Source organism: Hirundo rustica, chromosome Z (assembly GCF_015227805.2).
Source record: "Hirundo rustica isolate bHirRus1 chromosome Z, bHirRus1.pri.v3, whole genome shotgun sequence".
Lineage (NCBI taxonomy): Eukaryota > Metazoa > Chordata > Aves > Passeriformes > Hirundinidae > Hirundo > Hirundo rustica.
The window spans coordinates 29,343,051-29,365,646 of record NC_053488.1 but is presented as its reverse complement, the minus strand read 5'-3'; positions in this window follow the sequence as shown (position 1 = coordinate 29,365,646).

The following is a 22,596-nucleotide window of genomic DNA, read 5'->3' as shown; positions in this document are numbered from 1 at the left end:
AATAACACACAATGAATTCAAAGTATTCTATTTTATGAAGAAAGGGCTAGAATGTGAATAGTGGTTTTCCTTAATTTGTTTTGTTGTTGTTTTTTTGTTGTTGTTGTTTTTTTTCTCACTCTGCAGGATGGAAAGATCTTTGTTGGGTCCAGGGCATTCCTTTGGCTGCCCTGGAGTGTCAGAGACCTGGACACGGGGGTCTGGGCTGGCTTTCATCCCAGTCCATGGGAGAGGCTTCCTGCACTGCGGGATGGATTGCAAGCCACAAGAGTGTGAAAGATAGTAGTTTAGTTTATCACAGGGTGAGAAAACTGTAGGTTTGGGGTTTTAGTATGGAAGTGAACGGGAGCAAGATGGATGATTTGGGGCATTGTCTCCTGCTTCTTTCTTCTTCCCTCACTCCATTTTCTGCAGTGACAGTGGCACAAAGTAGTTTAAAGAGATTGGGTCAAAGCAGAGATGACCTGTATAGTATAAGTGATAGGTATTGGCGAATAATGATAAATAAAGAACACGTAGCAACTAGTATAAAAGATAGCGACAGCCCAGTGTGGGAGGAGTCGCCAGATGCCCGAGCAGCTGCACAGATCTGAGTTGGGCACTGAGAAAATTGTAAGATAAGAAACAATAAACAAAGCATGCAGCCTTGAAAAATCAGAACCTGAAGACTCCGTCTCTTTCTTGCATCTGGCTCAGGGCTTTGCAGAAGGCAAAAAGACTCTAAAACCACCTGAATCTCAGAACGAAAACCAAGAGGTCTTTTATCTTCATCAAGCAAAATGTATGAACACTTCCTTCGAAGCCTGATATTGCTAACTTGGAACAGGTCCAAGTGTGGTTAATTGTCTGTACTACACTTTAAATAATGCAGTTCTGAAATTAAGTTGTGGTGCCTGAAGCCTATGCCAAGCTAACTTACTGGCTTTCTTGCGTGCAGAGTCTTTGTCAAGGAAAGAGTCTGTTGATATGAAATAAGAAAGAAATCTCTGAAAGTTATTTACTACTTTCCTACTCTACTTACTATTCCTGTATCTGAACTTTCATCAAGATGTTAGAAATAAACCTTTTTTTTTCTTTACTGTGCTGCTGGGGCAACTCCTGTGATGACACACAGATTTTTTCCTTTCTGCTTCTGCCATTCAGCCAAGCTCCTCTTGTCTGCCTCTTAGTGATCTGCTGCCATGAATAAGAAAGGCAGCTTCCAGTCTCAGCAAGATACTCTTCTAGAGAGAAACTTAGGGGCTTTTCCCAACAAGCAGCTTTTTACAAAGGACTTGAAATTGCTTTATCATCAATTTGAATTATGTTTTATTTGGTTTGTGCTGTTCTGGTTTTAAAAGTTTTTTCCTGCTTTCCCTTTGGCTCAGTCAGCTCCCTTTAAAATTCATTATAGAGAACAAAAGAATGAAACTAAGCATAACTATGCTAAATCATCCCACCAGTAGAACATTCAGAGATGAATTGGTCTCAATTAGTGCCTTGCACATTTCTGTACTGCCCAAGTGCACTCATTCTTTCTTTTCTTTCTAAGGAGAAGTGGAAAAAAAATGCATCAGAGAGTACTATCACTAGCAATAATTGTTACTACTAATGCAGGCCATTTTCATTAAGTATTCAGCTTTGGCAGAACATGGCTCTATTAATCTCATCTTGCAAAATAATAGAACTCAGAAGTAATTAAAAATGCATATTTATTTTTAGTCCCATTATTCCCATTAATCACTGCAGTTAGAGCAAAAAAAAATAATCTCAACTAGGAAGAGGAAAGGACCAGATCAGAGAGTATTTAAAACACTCAGATACTTTGAAATAGCTTCAAGAAGATAAGTATAACCTTAGAATACTAAAAATGGTCTATTAAACTGATAGAATCACTAGAGAGTCACTCTGAATCTCCTAGGGAATGAATGAGAATGGAAGAAAAATGCAAATATGCTGTCTTTCTTTAAAAGGACACAGAACTTAGATAATTAACTTAATTGGAATACCTGTATGCATTTGAGAGTAAATTAGCAATTAGCAGGCAAATGAAATGACCAACACTATGAGTTACAGCAGAAGCAGGTTTAATCACAAAAAAAGAAAAGAAAAGAAAAGAAAAAAAAAAAAAAAAAAAAAAAAAAAAAGCCATATGAAGGTAGTCTTCTTACACAACAAAAGAGAAAGCTGGTAGTGTTTAGCCTGGAGAAGAGAAGGCTTGATTGGATCTGAGGCATGTATATAAGAACCTCATGAGGGTGGAGACATGCTCTTCTCTGTGATGCCCTCTGACATGACAAGAGGCAACAGGCACAAGTTGAAATATGGCTGAAACATGAAATTCTGCTTAAGCAAGAGAAGACACATTTTTACTGTGCACGTGGTTAAACACTGGCACAGGCTGCACAGACAAGTTGTGTAGCTTCTGTCCCTGGACACAACAAATCTCATCTGGACATGACCCTGCACAACCAGCTGTGACTGGCCTTGCTTTGAGCAAGGGTGAGACTGACTATTCCCACAGGCACTGGCCCATTTCCCATTTCTGCCACACTGTGGTCCTGTGTCCTGATAAGACAGGAGGTTTTCTGAATTTTAGAGAGACTTCTGAGTCTTACTTCATTTTCATAAACAAATTAAAGAACATCATTTAAAAATATGAAAAAACTTCTAACGTGAGCATGGATTCAGTATTTTCAGACCTAGCAAAAAAATCACTAAGGCTTCACTGAATCAATGGACAGACTTATTTAATGGGATACTGTGGAGGCTTGGTTCAGGACCATACCTGGTTCCTATATCACAAATTGAATGACTATGAGGCAAGCAGATGTTTTTATTACATATTAAAACCTACTGATATAGAGGGTAAATATATTTGCATGTAATATATTCCATAGAAACATAATTATATTCTCTATCTGAAAGGAAAATAAGCATGGCTGAAATATTATGATTGGTCTCCAACATCTCAAAAGGTGTTGACAGCTTAGAGAAACAACATAAGCCAAAGATTTAATTCATTATATTTAGTCCCCTAGAGAAGAGCAAACTGGTTGGTAAGCAGTTCTTCAGAAGAGAAACTAATAAAATACATATGACTGTAAGATGAACTCTAGTAAACAGACCTGCTCTCAGGTATTGTACATATTAAGTGGGAATATATAAATAGGACAGAATGTAAGATAAATGAATTAACTCTTCCACTCTGCTCCAAATTCATAGCACTTAACCTAAAGCATTACAGTCACTGATTTTGAAGGCAAAAAAACCCTTTTCCCCTTCAATTTCCATGACACTTTGATTAACAGGGTCACCACAATTATTTGCTTTTCTTTGTAATGCAAATACAAAAAGTGTGAACTCACCAGCGAGAAATTAGTATTCAAGCAATTCCTGCCCAGAATCTACAGTGATGAAAATGTAAGCCTTCTAATGTTGTCTCTAATGTCCACATTCCAAGCCTCCACAAGAATAATGGACTCTCTTTAATAAGAGGCAGGTCATTGCTCTTAGAAGATGCTACACGATAGGACTTTGGGGACTTTCTGTTCAATAATAATTTATCCCTAATATACTGTGCATGAAAATATTATACATTTCATGGGAAGAAAAGACAAAAATTTGGAATGTAGGAAAAACAAGCCATTTTAATTAAAATAAAAGTAAAGGGATATATCATTCACTGAAGGGGGCGGAGGGGTTAGGGTTTTTTTACGCCACTGACAGCATTGTTCAGCTGCTTATAACAGTGGAAAAATGGAATCTTATTGCACGTTTTGGCTCAGTTGTCCCAATCTAAGCTAAGAAATCAGCAGCTTCTGATCACATATTGAAGCATTTCAAATTTCTGATAGTTTAAGATTTACTACACCCCTTCTCAAAGAACAGTTACAGGGAATAATAAGCTATAAAACTCTAATTGAAGCTTACCCAATTGAGGGTATCTTCCATGAGATATTTATCTAGACTACTTTAAAATTAGGCAAACTGTTTCCTTGAAAAAATTATGCTTGCTGTTCTCTACGATTCAACCTGAAACCCAACACTTTAAGATAGAAATCAAAGACTTTGTAAATGTGACATCCAAAACACTCAACAAACCAACTAACCAGACAACTAACACCACCCCCTCAATGAAATAAAACACCAAAACTTGCTCTGTATTTTTTCTCTATTCTCATTTTTAAGTATTGTTATATATTAATTGAATTACAAGGATATAGAATTCCTGTAAAGAATAATTTTCATTTAAAATATAGTAATATAGTTTAATCTCACAGATAAGTAAAGAAAGGATTGCTTTCACCTCTTTCTCTTGTCTGAAGTCTTACTTGTGGGAATTTAAAATCCATTGAGGCAGTGTCAATAGAAATTAGAAATAGCTAATAAAATGGTCTTTGTGAGGACAGACCAGCTGCTGGAGCTCTGGAACATAATCAGGATCGGCAAGGATGTGGAATAAAGCAGCTGTGCCTTTCAGTTGTTTTACTCAGCTATTGCTGTTAACATCTATAACAGGAAACAAGCACAGGCATCATTTGAATTTCTGCAACACAACTATTTGCTTGATTTTCTCTTCCCTTTCTCTGAAACTGCTTCATGTGTCTCCTGGAAAGAGGGGGGTAGGGCGTGTTCTATTTTGTTGCTTCAATTTTGCTCTTATCTTTCTTTTCTGATCCACAGAAATTGAGGATACATCAATCCTTTTCTTCCTCATGGTAAGGAAAACCAGACTGATTTGTAATATTTAATCAGTCTGTGTGCATTTCGGTGTTGCACAGGGAGCTGTTTAGGATCCTAGAAGGCACAATTCCATCTAAAAGTTGAAATGAGTTGCTAGAAAAAGGAAGAATATTGTGATGTTTTTAACCTAAAAATCCAATCTACAGCTAAAGAACTAGAAACAAATGTTTTATAAACAATGACAGGGAATTTGTACTTGAGAAAAAAATCTGAAGAGCCCTTTTGTAAGGACACTAATCATTCCTAGTGATAAAAAGAGCCATCTGAGAACAAGGACTGGAAAGGCTGTCCATGCAACAATTCTGAATGCTAATGAGCATCACTTTACATAGAGGACAGTGCTGAACTTCAGAAATGAAGCAAACGATTCCTCTCCATTGCTGCTGACAAATATTTCAGCCATAAGACCTGATTAAGTACGAATTGCTGCCTGGCAGTGAATGCTTTCTGTGTCATCTTGAAATGAAAATGAGGATGTCTAACCAAGCAAGAAATTCACTAGCTTGGCAATGACCTCTTCAGAGAATCTGATGGACATTTAGTGATACATTGAACTGTTTTCATGCTGCAGGTTTTTTGTTTTTTTTTTTTATTCTTGTCATCTTAAAGAAAATATTCTGTAACAGAAAAAACATTCTCTGCTTAAAATTTTCATAGAGTAAATGACTTTTTAATTTGGGTAATTATTTCAATGCATATTTTGACATATGTAGCATGATAAGAACCAATATGGCTTGAATAAAAAAGTACTAATAAAGCACTTTTTAACATGAACTTATTAACAATGCCATCAGACAGGTTGACCCAAATAACACTTAATCTCAAAATATGAGACCTAATGAGTAGATTAAATTGTCTGCTATAGATAATTCATCTTACAAGTGCAGTTCAGTTCTTTGTTCAAAAATCATTCATGAATCCACCCCAATTATATATACATAAATTGGGAAAGATTCATGAGTGATTATAAATAGATATTAACCATCCATGGGCATATCCCAAACAGATTATGCAAACAAATTACGGCTGCTGAGTCATTCACATAATGGTGCCTCCATCTGTTCCAGGCATTTCAGTTGGTTACATGGAACATGGGGCTATTGTTTCTGCTTTGCCAAAAGAGGACAAGAAACCAATGCAAGCCAACAAAAGAAAATAGAGAACAGCAAATATTTTTATTCATTGTAAAATAATCTGCTTCTACCCACCCACTTTAATGTAAGAAACCGTAGTTCTTTGAACATTTCACTCCTAAAATTAACAAACAAAAATTATCTTTATCTAAAAACTGTGGAAGCATGAGAATTCTTATGTAGAGAGTTACAAAAATCTCAACTATTCTGCGACAGAAATAGGTACATAAACTGTCCAACCCAATAAATTGCTGTGCTGTTAATATTCATTATTTCTTTTTCAACCTTCATAACCACTCCAAATTTCTCTGCATCGTCATCTCTTTCCTTATATCTGTGAAGAAAAATACTTCATGGCACTCTGTTATGGGTCATTTGGTTGTAATCCTGCCTTTTAGCCTTGGGGAAAATACACAGCAAAATGCACATGGCTAAAGCAGATACATCTTTTTTAAATTTCAAAGGAGCATGTATAGATGAGTGGATTTCTTACTTCTTTAAAGTATATTCTTCTTTGTATCCTAACATTTAAACATTAATCTGTTTCAGGTAGCAATTTCTATTTTAACTGCTTCTGAAGATAAAATGCCTTCCCAGGAAAGACCTGTGTATGAACTGGAGTGACAATATTTTTACCCAAGCATGACACTGGTTTCCTAACTAAAATATGGACCTCTATTAAAAAGCGAGTTCTATTTCCTGGAAAGCAAAGATCAAAAAATAACAACAACAGCAACAAAACCAACAATAAAAAAACTACCTATTTGTCAAAATTACTCTGAAAAGGAGGTAAAAAATATGAAAAAAAATTAAATTTTCATTTTGCAGAGAACCCTGACCATTAGCTTCCCATCTAGTGGTAACATTGCAGTTGGTCACTTTTATCTAAGATAAACTAAATAGAATATACAGAGAGATTACATTGGTTTTAAAACACAAAAGCAGCTCCAGATGATCTGGGCACAAAGATTTTTCACAAATCACCATCATAATTGTAATTGTTCAAACTCATGTAGTTTCACTGATGTAATGATGGAGATAAATGTCTGAAACTAAATGGACAGGCCCATAATGTTGTAAAATCTTCTTTGAATCTTCCTTGCCCACACATGGTTGTTCCTGGCTTGATCTGGGGTGGGCTCTTGTCCCACCCACACAGGGAGACTGGAGGAGGTACATCCCAAAGTTCCTCCAGTTCCATAATGTTGACCACCGTATGCTATTATTACTCTCCACGACTTAGTAACTATGCTTTAAGCTAAGAGACAAGAAGTCATTGTGGGAGTACGTTTCAGTACAAAGTAAAATAGATACATGTAAAGTGTAGCTGAGGGTAGTTTAAGCAAAGCTGTTCCATTTTGCTCGATAATGGACTAAGAAATGCTCATGTCATCAAATACCAGTCCCCATAACTGAGACTCCAACAATTTCAAACAACTGAAGGGTATTAATGACTAGCCATAGGGTAATGACTTCTTAAATTGCTACATCTATTTCAACAATGAATGTATGACTGTGCCCTAAGGGTCTCAATTTCAAAAGGACAGATTATGGGAAATTAAGAGTCCTGTTTGATAGACAGCTGCACTGACAAAAAAAAAAAAAAAAAATTTCTAAAATTTATACTCCAGACAAGGGGAAAAACTTCTGTGGAGGGTTTTCAGACCTAATTAGCTGAATAGTAACTTCAAAAAGGATATTAACTGCAAGGAGAATTGCTATAAAAGTTGACAAAAAGGACTGCTCGACAAAGAAGCACTACATTTTATTCATTTAGAATAGATAAAAGTCAGGTTGGCAGAGCGCAAACAGGAAATTATAAAAGAAAGAATTGCTTATAGAAAAAGCACAGAATATACAATAAAAAGTTAAAATTAAGAATAATTTAGACAAAGAGGGAAGGGAAGGTGCGGGAAGGTGCGGGAAGGGAAGGTGCGGGAAGGGAAGGTGCGGGAAGGGAAGGTGCGGGAAGGGAAGGTGCGGGAAGGGAAGGGAAGGGAAGGGAAGGTGCGGGAAGGTGCGGGAAGGTGCGGGAAGGTGCGGGAAGGGAAGGGAAGGTGCGGGAAGGGAAGGTGCGGGAAGGGAAGGGAAGGTGCGGGAAGGGAAGGGAAGGTGCGGGAAGGGAAGGTGCGGGAAGGGAAGGTGCGGGAAGGGAAGGGAAGGTGCGGGAAGGGAAGGTGCGGGAAGGTGCGGGAAGGTGCGGGAAGGTGCGGGAAGGTGCGGGAAGGTGCGGGAAGGTGCGGGAAGGTGCGGGAAGGGAAGGGAAGGGAAGGGAAGGGAAGGGAAGGGAAGGGAAGGGAAGGGAAGGGAAGGGAAGGGAAGGGAAGGGAAGGGAAGGGAAGGGAAGGGAAGGGAAGGGAAGGGAAGGGAAGGGAAGGGAAGGGAAGGGAAGGGAAGGGAAGGGAAGGGAAGGGAAGGAAGGGAAGGGAAGGGAAGGGAAGGGAAGGGAAGGGAAGGGAAGGGAAGGGAATTTTTTTTTTAGCAACATGACAAATTAATTGCCCTGAAAATTAAATTATACTGCAGGCATAAGAGGCAACATTTCCACTATATCAGTGATTGAAATGTGTGTCTGATTTGTGTACATTGCAGGTCTGATTGTCCATTCAGTACTTTTTAATATGAGTGTATTTATCTTAGTGCAAAAAAAATCTGTCCCTGCTTCCCTAAAAAGTTTATGTTTGTACTCTTGGGGATGATACATTGAATTTACACAATAAAAATATTATCATAGGTCTCTCAAGCAGAGGTAATGCCCTTTTACTTCAGAAGTTGTGCTAATGTTGAGATTAAAGTAATAATCAATATCAGCGTCTTCTGTTGCATTTTTGATGCCTTTATCCAGGTATTCCACTAAAATCCACCTGTCTCCTCAATAAAAGAAGCCTCACATGATGCCAAAAAGGCACTAGAAGTCTTCTATGACGGCACATATATGAAGAACTTGCTGAAAACAGGGAACAGGGAACAAGTTCCAAAACACTTTTCTAAACATTAAAAAAAACAACAAAAACCCCACAAGCAGAAAACAAAAACAAGCAGAACACAAGCAAACCATCAAACAAAAAACAGAGGGGGTGGGGGAAATGGGATGAGTCAAAATCAGGGAGAGACAAAAAGTCTCTTTCTGTCCTTCGCATTTTTGTGCAATCATTAACTGCATAATGAGTCTTAGATGGGAGCATATTTGCAATCAGATGTTTTTGTCAGAATGGAGCTGGGGCACAAGGTTGTGATTTCTAGAGACCAGTTGCTGAATTTCTGACTCAGGTCATATAAATGGAGATAAGTTTGTTGACCTCCATCCTAATGGCTGCTTGTGCATGTCAGGAAACCCATCTAGCTGACAGAAATTACAGTCACCAGTCAAGGGAAAATTAGCAGCTATATAGGCCAGATCTGAATGGCATATGAAAGAAGAGATGAAAACTTGCACATTATAGCAGAATATCATGAATGTCCTTTTCTATGATGTTTAAATGCAGAGCTATTTATAAACCACTTGAATAGAAGCATTATAGGTAGGGAAAAATTCCTAATATTTCAGAGTAAAGTTACATAAAACTGAAGTTTTATGGAGGTATGTAAATGTTCTGACAGCAACCTTTCATCCAGCTGCATGACAATTTGAACCAGGACCCAATGCAGCAGACCTTTACTGCAATGCTTACATAAATACAGCTACTCTGCTCCAGATTTATATGCCTCTAAAATTAAGACTATCTGAAACAGAGTGGACAAATTTTGTAAGCATAATCCTTCACCTCTCTACTTTGGTGTGAAGAAAGTAAATGCAATGCAAAAGACAAACTATATGCTGTTATGGAATTTTGTTCATACTGGAAAATGATAAAGCTAATGTTCCTTCTGATAAAAAAGCAACTGTCAGCATACTCAAGGGAGGGCCAATATCCACCCCAGTTACAGCAGAAGCTCTTTAGAAGTACTGTTCCATGCTGATTGCAATATATTTGTCTCTGTAAAAAAAGGGGGGATATGGAATTCCAGTTGACAATAGCAGGTAGCTCATTGGGGAAGTGGAAAGAGTGGTAAATAACTTAAACTGACAGTGAAAATTCAGTACTATTTAGAAGTGACACAAAACAATGAGTTCTTAGGTAAGAAAGTGACTAGTATTTCAAATCTGCATTCAAACAACTGAGGGAGGTTCCCATTTTCCACCACCACACCTCTCTCTTTTCCTGTCAAAAGCTTCTGAGGGTCTGGGGTTTTTCCAAGCAAACACCACCCTTCTCTTGGAAAATGGAAGACAATATTATCAAAGAAACATGGGCCATATCTAGCCTTTATGTATCTCTATGCAGATCTAAAGGGAATGATCTGTAGCAACAATAACAACAACAAACAATAGCTATTTTTATGACTCCAAAGAAAAAAAATGTAGAAGATAGAAAGAAGGATTGCCATGACTGGACTTTCTGTGCTTGGTAAAATGCATAAGAAATAAGAAAAAAAAGTGCAACAAAGCCCTACCAGCTGTCCAGAAAGATGATCACTTTTTGTGGCAAAAGCGATTGGAAAGTATGGAGAACTGTTTGACTCCACACCTGTAACAAAAGTATTACTTAGCAATTATAAAGTACATCTCAGCTGCACAGCTAAATCTCTTTAAAAAGATAGGAATCAGTATCCTAATTTTGCATATGTGAAATGAGTATTTAGAGAGGTTAAGCCAAAATTTTAAAATTTATGTCATCTGGGAGTACTGGAGGGGAACTAAAAAGGATCTGATTTTACAACCTCTAAGAATGTGCAACTTCAACCAGTGTGACTGCTAACTGCAGGTGCTCTGTCTTAGAGTGGGTGATGAGTGAATTGAGAGTCTATGGGTTAAGACTAAGGATCAGACTATTAAGTGTGATGCTGTTGAGGATGTTTGCAACAGACCACTTGATCCAGAGAAGGAAGTCAGTGACGCCTTCTACTGAGGCAGCTGGAAATAGCCCTACAGCCACTAGCCCTAGCTCTTGTGGAGGAGATCAGCCATTCTGAAGCCTGCTGCAGAAGCAACACAGTGAGACACAAAACATCCAGGAAGTTCCTGGAAAACATGGATGGTAACTTTCTTATGTAAGTGGTGAAGGAAGTACCAAGGAATGGTGTGCTGCTCAGCCTTATACTAACAAACGGGGAAGGCCTGGTTGTAGTGACTGTGAGATTGTGGAGCTCAAGATCAGATGAGGAGGAAGCAGGCCATTAAGTAAAATCACACCACGCATTTCAGGGGAGCTAGCTTTAGCCGCTTCAGGGATAAGAATTCCATGGGAATGTGCCATGCAAGCGGGTCCAAGACAGTTGATCGATAGTCAAGTAGCACTTCTACCAGGAGAAAAAGGGCGCACCTTGATAAGTAAGAAACTGAGGAAAGAGGGGGAAAGGCCTGTATGGGTGAAAAAGAAACTCCTATTAGTATTCTAGCACAAGCAGGAAATGAACAGGAGGTGGTAGGAGGGATATCCCACTTGAAACAAATATAGAGAGGTTGTCAGAGTATGTAGGAAGGAAGACCAAGGATCACTTGGAATTAATTCTTGACAATGATATCAAGGACAATAAGAAGGACTTTTTCAAATACTTCAAAAACAAAAGAAAAACTAAGGAAAATAGGGGACTGTACTAAATACAGAGGTACCCTGCTAAGAGAGGATGCAGAGAACACAGGGTTACTGAACACCTTTTTTGCATCGATCACCACTAATAAGACCAGCCCTCAGGAGTTCCCAGCCTGGGAGACTTGGGAGAAGGAAGGGTGGAAGAAAGACTTTCCTTCGGTCAATGAGGACTGGGTTGGAGTCCAACAAACCAAGCAGCCACAAGTCCATGGACCCTGTTGATGGACACCAAAGCTGGGTTGGTCAGGGTCATCTTTGAAAGATCCTGGTGATCAAGAGAGGTGTCTGAGATGGCACCTCAGGCATCAAAAAACGGCAAAAAGGAGGACCCAGTGAACTATTGCCCAGTTAGCCTCACCTCAATCCCTGGAAATTTGATGAAGCAGCTCATTCTGGAGGCCATCTATTACATGAAAGACAGGTGATGAGGAGAAGTCAACATGGACTCACTAAGGGGAAAACATGCTTGTCCAACCTGATTGCCTTTTATAATGAGACTCCTATATGGGTGGATAAGGGCAAGGCAGTGGTTATTGTTTGCCTTGATTTCAGCAAGGCTTTCAATACTGTCTCTCACTATTTCCACTTATGAAAACTCAGGAAATTCAGACAGGGTAAGTTTATTTTGAATGGTTTGAGACTGGCTGAACTGACGCAGTGTCCTTCATGGAGCAGGATCTCCATCCATCCGAGCTAGCCCAACATCGCTGTCATTCAGGGGACACTCCTCCAGATCCTGGGAATTAGAGGGGCGGCTAAGGGGACATTCCCCTTGTCATGGGAGAGGACCACACCGACAGCGGAGGAAGGAGTCTGACTCAACTGGAGGGCAAAGTCCAAGGTCTTTATTCAGTCCCAGCAAGGACGTCCAAGCCTCAGGGACGCAACTCCAGCAGAGCCACCTCAGGCAAGGAGACATGGGCTTAAATGCAGGGGAGTCCATTGTCCAATGAAAGACAAGGTGGGAGTGGAACATTGGAGGGAACATTGGAACATTGGATTGGAAGGTTGGAGGGAGTGACATTCAAAGAAACCAGTGAGAATATCAAGGGAGGAACTTCCTCTGCTCCTGCCCTGTCACCCAATGCCCTTACCCGAGTTTTCTAGAAGCCGGGAGGAACAATCAGATGACAGGCAGGGCTCAAAGGCGGGGACTGGGAGGAATATGGGAGGATTGACAGGGAAGTGGGGTAGGGAAAAACCTTGGAACACAACATTTCTTCAGGAGAAAAGGGAGGAGCAGAGCAAACCATTATAACAAAAATGAATAACATAAAATACAATACAAAAATAAATAACATAGAACACAATGCAACACTGAACAGTAGATATCAGAGAGTAATCAATGGCAGATGGTCTTGTTGGAGACCTGTATCTAGTAGTGCCTCTGAAGGTTCAGTGCGTCTGAGTGCAGTATTTATTTACACAATGATCAATGACTTTGATGAAGGGACAGAAGCCTTACCAGCAAGTTCACTGACAACATAAAGCTGGGAGGAGAAATCAGTATCCCAGAGGGCTGTGCTGCCATCCAGAAGGATCTTGACAAGCTGGAGAGATGGAAAGAGAGGAACTGTCTGAATTTCAAGTGCAAAGTCCAGAACAATGGAAGGAATTACCCCAGACACTAGTACAGGCTGGAACTGATCTCCTGGGAAACAGTTCTGTGGAAACTGATCTCGGGGTCCTGGTGGATCAGATTGTTCATGGGTCAGCAGAGTGTCCTGGTGGCCAAGAAAGCCAATGGTGTTCTGGGGAGCATTAGGAAGAGCATTGGCAGCAGTTCGACAGAAACAATCCTGAACCACTACTCAGATCTGATAAGGCCCCATCTGAGTGCCCAGTTCTGGGCTCCTTAGTATAAGCTAGACATGAGTGGAGAGTGACAAAGGTGATTAAGAAAGTGAAGAATCACTCTTATGATGAAAGACTCAGAGATTTGGCCCTGTTCAGCATTGAGAAGAGAAAACTGAGAGGGGACCTCATCAATATCAGGAAGTATCAAAAGGAGGGTGTCAAGAGAATAGAGCCAGGCTCTACTCCGTGGTGCCAGCAATAGCATAAGAAGCAACAGGAAGAAATAGGTACATAGGAAATTCCACCTGAACATGAGGAAGAGCTTCTTGACTTTGCATGTGACTGAGTACTTAAACAGATTGCCCAGAGAGGTTACAGAGTCTTCCTCACTGTGGATATTCCAGAATTGTCTGGAAACCATCTTGTGCCATGTGCTCTGGGATAAGCCTGCTTGAGCAAGGAGGTTAGACCAGATGATCTGCTGTGGTCTCCTCTGTCCTGTGATTCCAGAATTTTGTGAAAGAGATAAAATGTGAAGCATGAAGGAGACAGAAGTCTTAATTTAGAACAAAATACTTACTTTATAGCAAGAAAGACATCAAGCTGTAAGAACACAACAATATCATGGTCTGAATATCCATAGTGAATAATTTAGTGTTATTGGTGTGATGACCCACTAGTATGGGACGTGATATTCATCACAAATTCTTATCAGATTGAACAAAGACACCTGACCACTCATCAGGGAACTCTTAAGTTTATGGATATTAGTCAACTCCAGCAACCAGCCTGCTACCTAGATTCAAAAGGTGTTGCCTAAAACGCCCTGAAATTCTTACAATACAGTGCTACAAAAATTGTTGGCTAACAAGTCCCTTATCTTGTACAGTACACTTCAGTAAGCACTCTCCTCTCACAACAAACTTCTCAAAGGTGATGGCTCACAAGCCACAGTATACAAAAGGTGCAGGCTCATAAGCCACAAACACCTTTACAGGCTCTCCCCTCCCAAAACGGGCTTCAAAACGTAATCTGGGGTAGAATAGTATAGCTGTGCTTTGACCAAGCTAAGCAAGGTAAGAAAACAAATACTATCACCACGCCTTAGATCTCATATTGGTACTGCTGCATGGATGGTCCAGAGCTGCTGTTGCAAGACAAAGAAAATGAAAGACGAGAAAGTCATTGAGGGGGCCTAATCTGTGTCCCTCTATAGTTAACCTGGTACATGTCTCTTAGGTAAACTAGACTTTTTGTGCTCTTTTGTTCATAGGTGCACAGCCAGCTCTTCTCCAAGAGGTGATTTGAAAGGTGAGAGACTGAGCACAAGTCTCAAGGCAGAGAAGGAAGGCACCTCTGCAGGACCCTCCCTGTGGGGCCCTCCCTTCTGATCACATCTTTCCTGTCCCAACAGTTTGAGATAAAACATGCTTAGACCTGCTCCTCTACAGCCGCCAAAGGCACAACAGCTGCACTGGCAAGGGACTAGTAGACCCAGAACACAGTCTAACACAAGTAAAGGACCGAATTAGTGGGACTATTCTTGCTCCAGTATTCAAGCCAGTTTGAGAATTGGATGGGACTTGGATGAGTATCACACATTGTGGCATATAGATATTGCTTAATGATTGCAACAACTACATCACTATTACCAAAAAAAGAGAGAAAGAAAAGACATTTTCCAAACATTAATCGAGCTGAATTCACCAATCCTCTGTTAGATTAGAGACTTCCAAGAATCTAAGGGCTCTGGAAAAAGAAAAAAAAAAAAAAAAGAAAAAAAATATTATATAGAGGGCTGAGTCCCAACAAAATTTCCAACTCTGTCCCTATAATAATATCTAATGCCCTTGCTACAATTTGCATCTGTTCCACTGTGCAGCTCACTACAGAAAAAACTTCCTCTCGAGAACAATCTCATAAGGCAGAAACAGCTGCTCTTGTTCCTCATGCTCTCCCTTTCCAACTCTTTGAAGCTGTGTCACTAAATTTCAAATAATAAGTTTGCTTTATTGCTTTAACGTTCAGTGGAGTTTAGGGACAACTTGGTAGCAAAACTTAGACTCATACCGTAATGCATGAGAGGACAGCTTCACGGTGAAGACCAAACCCTACTTCCCTCCAACCTTGTTTAACTAACAAAATTAATTTGCCTCTTTAAAATTTAAAATAAACATGTTTTGATATTTTTTCAGTAATTGACATTGGCAAAATTGAAGGAATGTTGTTTGTACACTGATTTGTCTGTTGAAAAGCCAAACTGCAGATAATTTGGCCTAGTGCCAAATCTGAGTCGCTTCATTTCTTCTTTCCTGATGTCAGTAAAGGCAAGATAGCTAATATGCACCAGTGGCTAGTCAAAAATTCAGAGAACTGGAAGTAAAAGAAAGAAAGTCAAGATGAGGCAGACAGCAAAACAGCCATCTTGTCACAGTTTAAACAGTTTGTGTTTATGTCTGCTACCATTTTTTCCAGCTACTTATCAGCAAGAACAGTGGTGAGTTAATAAATCTATGTCTACAGAAAACAGCAAACACACAACAGATTAATCCTGTAACATGCTATCATTTCTCAGCTTTACAAATCAATAACTGGACTGCAAAACACAACAATCATGGAAAAAAATAGTACCATAACTGCAAAGTTCTAATCTATTTTCCTAGGAGTATATGTTAAGGTCTCCTAGTCAGATCTTTAAGGTAGATGTGCTTAGCTATGATTTTAAATGAGCCTCCCAAGAGGCTGAAGGGTTTCAGAGCCAAAAAGCAATTATGTATTTGAATAAAAATTGGAAAGACTAACTATGTGAAAGATAACAGGACATGGAAAAGTTCATTTTTCCAGCTCAGTCTCTTCATATTGCAACAAGCTTTGCCCAATGCATGCATTTCTCCTACCTCTCTTATAGCCTGACTAACTTTTGACACATTTGGTTGTTTTTCCAAATCTGTATTGCAGTCACAGGCTTAATTCCTGGTTTTAATAACTGGTAATTCCTGGTAATTTAATAAGTTTTTCATTTCCTTTTGTCTGTTGCATCCAGTGCCCTCTCAAATATTCTATTTCTGAACAGATTAAATAATTTTTATGGGAAGTTTCCCTCTTTTTTACATGACCCTGTGTTACTAAAGGGGGAAAAAAAATTAAAAACATAATTAATTAAGGCATTGTCAGTCACCATAAAGCAAATACAGAGAACAGATATAAGGCTTAACAGTTTTAGATACAGCCTTTGTCTTTTGGTCACAGAGCTTTTGTCAGGTGTGCTGACATTATTGACTGGTGTACGGCACAAAGAATGGATTGTGCTTTGACTTGCTGCAGTCTGCAGCAGTGCTAGGATGGCATATTTACATTGCCTCTTGACCAGAAATTAAATTTAGGCCAGTATCCAGTCCTCTGTGCAAATCATTCATGCATATAAAGTAATTGCTTGCATCCATATTGCATCCATATTGCATCCGTAATCCCTTTCCTGATTTCATTCTGTCCTGGTTTGGGACAAATTTGGGAGAAAACTCCTGTATAGGATTCTTCTAAGGAAGCAAGCGTAAGTGGCTCCTCCCTCCAACTGGTCTGGAAAAAAAAACCTCTCTTTGGAGAAAAGTGGAAAAAACTATTTTACTAAACAAATGAAGTGCATACAAGTATAAAGAATGAATAATATGAAACAATAAAACCTCTCTTTTTGAAGTGAGATGGCAAATGGAGAAAGTTCTTGCTGTGGGTGTAGCTCGGCTCTCTTTCTCAGCGTCTTCTTAGTCCCAGTCTCTCCAGCGCTGCTGGAAAATGCCGAGGTCCAGGCCCTGGTGGGCCACAGGTGCAGCCCCCAGTGCTCCCCTGGGTTTTTAGTCCAGAGCAGGTTTAAACAGTTCTAAGAAAAAGGAAAAAAAAAACAGTCTAGAGAACTTCTTTGCTTTAGCTAGCTGAAACTAACTAAAAGCAAAAAAAAAATCTCTGTTCTGCCATCTCTCCAAGCCTCTGCCCAACACCCCGTCCACAGAAGAATGTGGAGGAGTCAGGCAGTTTTCTCAAAACAAACTCCATGCTTCTCCTTGCTCTTAGAACCAGTCTTAAAGGCACAGGACTCAATATACAGCACAAACAGAACAGACGATTGGGGATACAAGCATCATAAAGTTACCCTAAGACATTCCACCTTTTATCCCCATAGCGTCAATTTACTAAAACTAATATATACTCCAGCTTTATACACACATACATTTATATAAAAACAATATGCAATATACAGCTACATACAGTGGTAGTACTATTTAGCACACAGCGATAATTACACACGGTTTTTACTTAACAATTAGATTTTTCTGCGGTACACATTGTGTGGTTCTATCTTTCTGCATTACCAACTATGTGCAGCTTGGTCTTTGAGCAAAGACCAGTCTTAGAACCAGTCTTAAAGGCACAGGACTCAATATACAGCACAAACAGAACAGACGATTGGGGATACAAGCATCATTAAGTTACCCTAGGACACATTCTTATTTCCAGGAGGAGGTAAATAACTTTGATTGTACAAGTAGTTTTCTTAGTTGTATGCCACAATATATACATCAAGCAAAGTTTCATCTAAAAATGTCCATTCAAAAATTCAAATTCATTGGACGTAGACAGCAGCCGAGATCTCTCTGGTCGTAAAAACAGAGATAGCCAAATCTTTTTGTCATAGCCTTGCCTCTTTTCAGACTACTTGGACACCAGGGATCAGGATGGAAGAGGGTAACTTTCTGTTAATGGAAGGGCTACACAGGTGGCTTAGATTAGAAGCTGACAGAAGTTTCCCCCATGTTTGATAGAGCCACTGCCAGATGGCCCCAAGGTGGACACACTGACAGCCAAGGTCAGGCTGTCAACAACAGTGGCAGTGCTTGAGGATAACTATTTTAAGAGCAGGGTAAACCTGCTGTGCAGCAGCACCTGGAAGTGAGGACTGAGTGTGTTGGAGAAATAGCTTTGCAGACACCAAAGTCAGTGGAAAAGGACAGGCAGGAGGTGCTCCATGTGCCGGAGCAGATTCCCCAACAGCCCATGGTGAAGACCATGGTGAGGCAGGTTGTTTGTCTTCAGCTGATGAAGTCCCATGGGGAAGCAGATAGCTGCCCACAGCATGTGGAGGACCCCAGAAGGGGTAGATGTGCCCAAAGAAGGCTGTGACCATGTGAGAAGCCTGTGCTGAAGCAAGATCCTGTCAGGGGCTGTGGTCCTGTGAAGAAAGGGACCACACTGGAGTGGGTTTCCTGGGAAAACTTGTGATCCCGTGGAGACTCACACAGGAACAGGTTTTTCTGAGGGACTGAACCCCATGGGATGGATGCATGCTGGAGCAGGTCATGAAGAATGGCAGCCTGTGGGGAGGACTTATATTGGAGGAGCTCATGGATGACTGTTCCCTGTGGGAGGGACCTCACACTGGAGCAGAGGACCAGTGTGGGTAGGAAAGCATGACAGAGACAAATGTGTGCTGAACTGTATACAGCTCCCATTCCTCATCTACATGTGCTGCAGTGGGGAGAATGTAGAGAATTTAAGAGTGAGTTCCAGCCTGTGACAAAAGGTGTATGGGGAAGTTGGTTTAGCATTTTATTTTATTTCCCATTATCCTACAGTGATTTGATTGTTAAATTAAATTTATTTTCCCTAATTCAAGTCTGGGTTGCCCATGATTTTAATTGGTCATTTATCTCCCTACCCTTATCCTGACCCTCAAGCCTTTCACTATGTTTTCTCTCCCCTGTCCAGTTGAGAAGGGGAATGACAGGGTGACTTTGGTAGGCACCTAGCATCCAGTCAAGATCAACCACCAAAAGATGACCAAAGAGATCACATTTATGTCCTGATATAGTAATGAACACAGTCTGGTAGGAAGTCTACAAAGAAATGTATGCTTTGGAAATCTAAAAAGAGAAAACGGGCCATTTTGCTGTGACAGTCCAGCTGGATCAGCCTCATGCCCCATCTGCCCATAATCAAAACCCCACACTCAGAAATAAACTTATAAAACTCCCTGGTGATTCACTCAAGTATTTCAGTACAGGTTTCCCAAACACTTCTTTTGGAGAAGAAACAGATTTAAGGCACACACAGCTCCTCCGAGCTCTCATGATACAGCTTCTCATCAAAATTTGATTCTCAGCATTTCAAGATCAGAATCTGATTTCCCTATATAACACAGATCACTTGCTCACTGTGGAAAGTGGTCAAGCAAGACACTTTTATCAGACTGGTTTTTCCTAGCAGATCTCAGGGAAGATTTTTAAGAATTTATGGCTGATCACCCTGAGGAGAAAAACAGCTGCTGCTGAGGTGTAGTCTCTCAAGAGAGGAAGAGCATTCAAGCCAGCCAAGGACAGAAATTCAGAGTGATCAAAATGAGATATCTCAAGCAATTAATACACCTATCCCTTGCAGGGATTACAGTCCTTTACAGTCTTTAATAGCTACAAGTTGCTAAAATAATATGTCTGGACAAAAATAATCATGAAAAAGAAAACATTTACGGAAACAGATGCATTGCAAAGCTCTGCAATGTTACAGAAACAGCAGTAGCACAGATAAATTGCAGAGACAAGTCAGCTTTTGGAAGCTTTGCTATTTGAGTAGCTATTAATTGTGACTTGGTGCATTTTATACGTGTAATGATCTGTGTGTTACTACCTAATAAAAAGCACTCATTTTCCTTATATTTCCTTAAAAAACACTTATAATTTACCAAGTATTTTCAATGAATATTTATTAATTTTAATTACCAAAACACCACTTTTCCAAGCAAAAAGGTGATCCATATATATAAAACCAAATATATTGTTGAGTACAGGAAATGAAGTAGTATTTAAGTACCATCAATTGCTATAAGTAACTGTCAAGGGCTAACCGTTACTGCTACAAATCTCACGTAAAATAGAAAAATCCATGTGTTGCTGCTAAATAATTTAATTTATTAAAGTTACACTTTTGCACTCTACTTAGAAGAAAGGATCAAATATATGCAATCATTCCTTACACAGTGGAAGCTAGGTAACTATAGTACCTCCAGGCCACAGAGTCAGAATAAACAACACTGCAGTTAAAAATTATACTCTATATAAAGCTTGAGTATGTGCAGTTTCAAGCAGTACAGACTGATCAGTTTCACTGAATGTTTGAACAGTGAAAGTCATTGTACAGAAAGTACCATAAGTTACTATTAGTTCTCACTGGTTCAACACCAGGAAGATAACAGCAAAAGTAACACCAGCAGCCTCTGTTTGTTTAATTTTTAGTGTATCATTTCAGCTAGAACAACAAAAATCTCTAAGTCTATATGAACTTTATCCTGCTTTTTCTACTGGAGTTTGAAACAGAACAAGATCAACACTGTGAATATTGTTTCCATCTGCCATGTTTCTAGAAATACCATGTATTTCTAATACAAGTGTTCCACAGGTGTGAAAGGGAATGAGTCATAACCATGAGATTTTATTTCAGAAGTTCAATTGCATATGCAGTCAAAATCCTAGCAGTCAATTATTTCATCAGATACCATGTTACATTATTATGGAAAGTCTTGTATCTATATGTCCTCCCAATCAAATTGCTTTCCATGTATATATTTTGTGATGTACAGGAGAAACCAGATGGAAATGAGGAGATAAAGGGAAGATTTTTCTCAGTACCGTAAGTATTATAATGCAAAAAAATATCATCTGGAGTAAAGAAGAGATTGAAAGACAGGAACCAGATGGAATGCAGTGATAAAATGGAAGATACTTCTACCTCTATGTCATTGGTTCAAAGGCAGCCCCAGGACCTGTGACTCCAGAAGGTAAAAGCAATGACTTATTTTTTATTTACACCATGTCCGGAATGCCTCTGAATTTATCTCATGCTCTGGATTTTATTATTGTATCCCTGTTGTGAATTTTAAACTTCCAAGGGTTGTGGGAACTGTAGATACCAAACTACTTTTCTTCTACGGAGAGCACTTCCAAGCCACCACTGCAAACACCCATCCTATAGTACACATGCACATACATTATGGTACATGGTCTTTTAGATAAATTTTTTCCTCAATGTCCTTATTTACACAATCCTTTAAAGACATTCACAAAAGCTTTTTTCTAGCTATATTTCTGTCTGGGGTTTAAGAATCAACAGACACACAGTATCTGACTAGATGCCAATGCAAATACCGTTTCCACATAGTCAAGTTTACAAAACAGAGTCTGAACTTCACCAGTCCAGAAGTCTTTTTGAGCTTAGTGACAGAATTTATGATGCATATTCAATATCTGATTCTTCAACACACCTAAACAGGTCAAAGCAAGAAAAGTTCTTTTATACATAAGTACAAGAATATCTGCCTGTTTGGGGTACTTTCCAAATCAAATTACTGTTTACCACCATGAAATGCACAGAGGTTTCTGGAAGGGAAAAAAATCTTACATCAGTTTAAAGATATTTTCCTAGTCTTACCTATATTGAAATGGAATAGTTATTTACACTCAAGCAAACAGATATGATTAATCACCGAGAACTTAAATAATTTGAAAAAGAACCTTACATGTACAGCATTTAGGGAAGTGAGAAAAGGAAAGTTTAAAATGGCAACATTGGATGACTCTTTTTTTTCTGCAGTGATGGAAATTCATATTTTTAATAAAACCTATAGCTTGCTATATCTCTCCAAGAGCAATGTGTAAATGTCAAATATAATTTTCTTTCATTCCCAAGCGAAGTACTTGTGAAACAATATGTAATTACTGACTGCACTTTATGTGAAAATAAAAAATATGTGAACAACTTATGCTAGCTATTTAAGCAAACCATAGGACAGTCTTCAGATATGTTTTCCATTATGCTTTAGGAAAAGGAGACACAGAACACTTTTTCTCTTTTCTTCTGAAGTGTTGTAGGGTTCAAACACTGCAGTCATATTTCCAGGTCCTCCCAAATCTCCCGCACTCCACTTGAAGAGAAATGAGAGGGAAAAGTATTAGAATAATTCCTAAACTTAGGCAATCATGCTGTATCTTTCTGTTAACTATCTCCTCCCCACAAATTTTCAATCCAGAAACCAATTTCAATTCAAATTTGTGAAGTAGAGCTCTCAAATATATTAATTCCCTGTGAATTTAATGAAAATTGGAAACCAGAAGAGAAAGGCACAAATACTCTACTGTTGTCATCAAGGAAAAGACCACAGAATGGTTTTTAGTCTTTTTCAACATTAAATAATATACCCAAGAGAGTACCACAATCAATGGTACCTGATCTGAGTTTGTACCTCATGTCAGGCTGACCCTCTGGTAAAT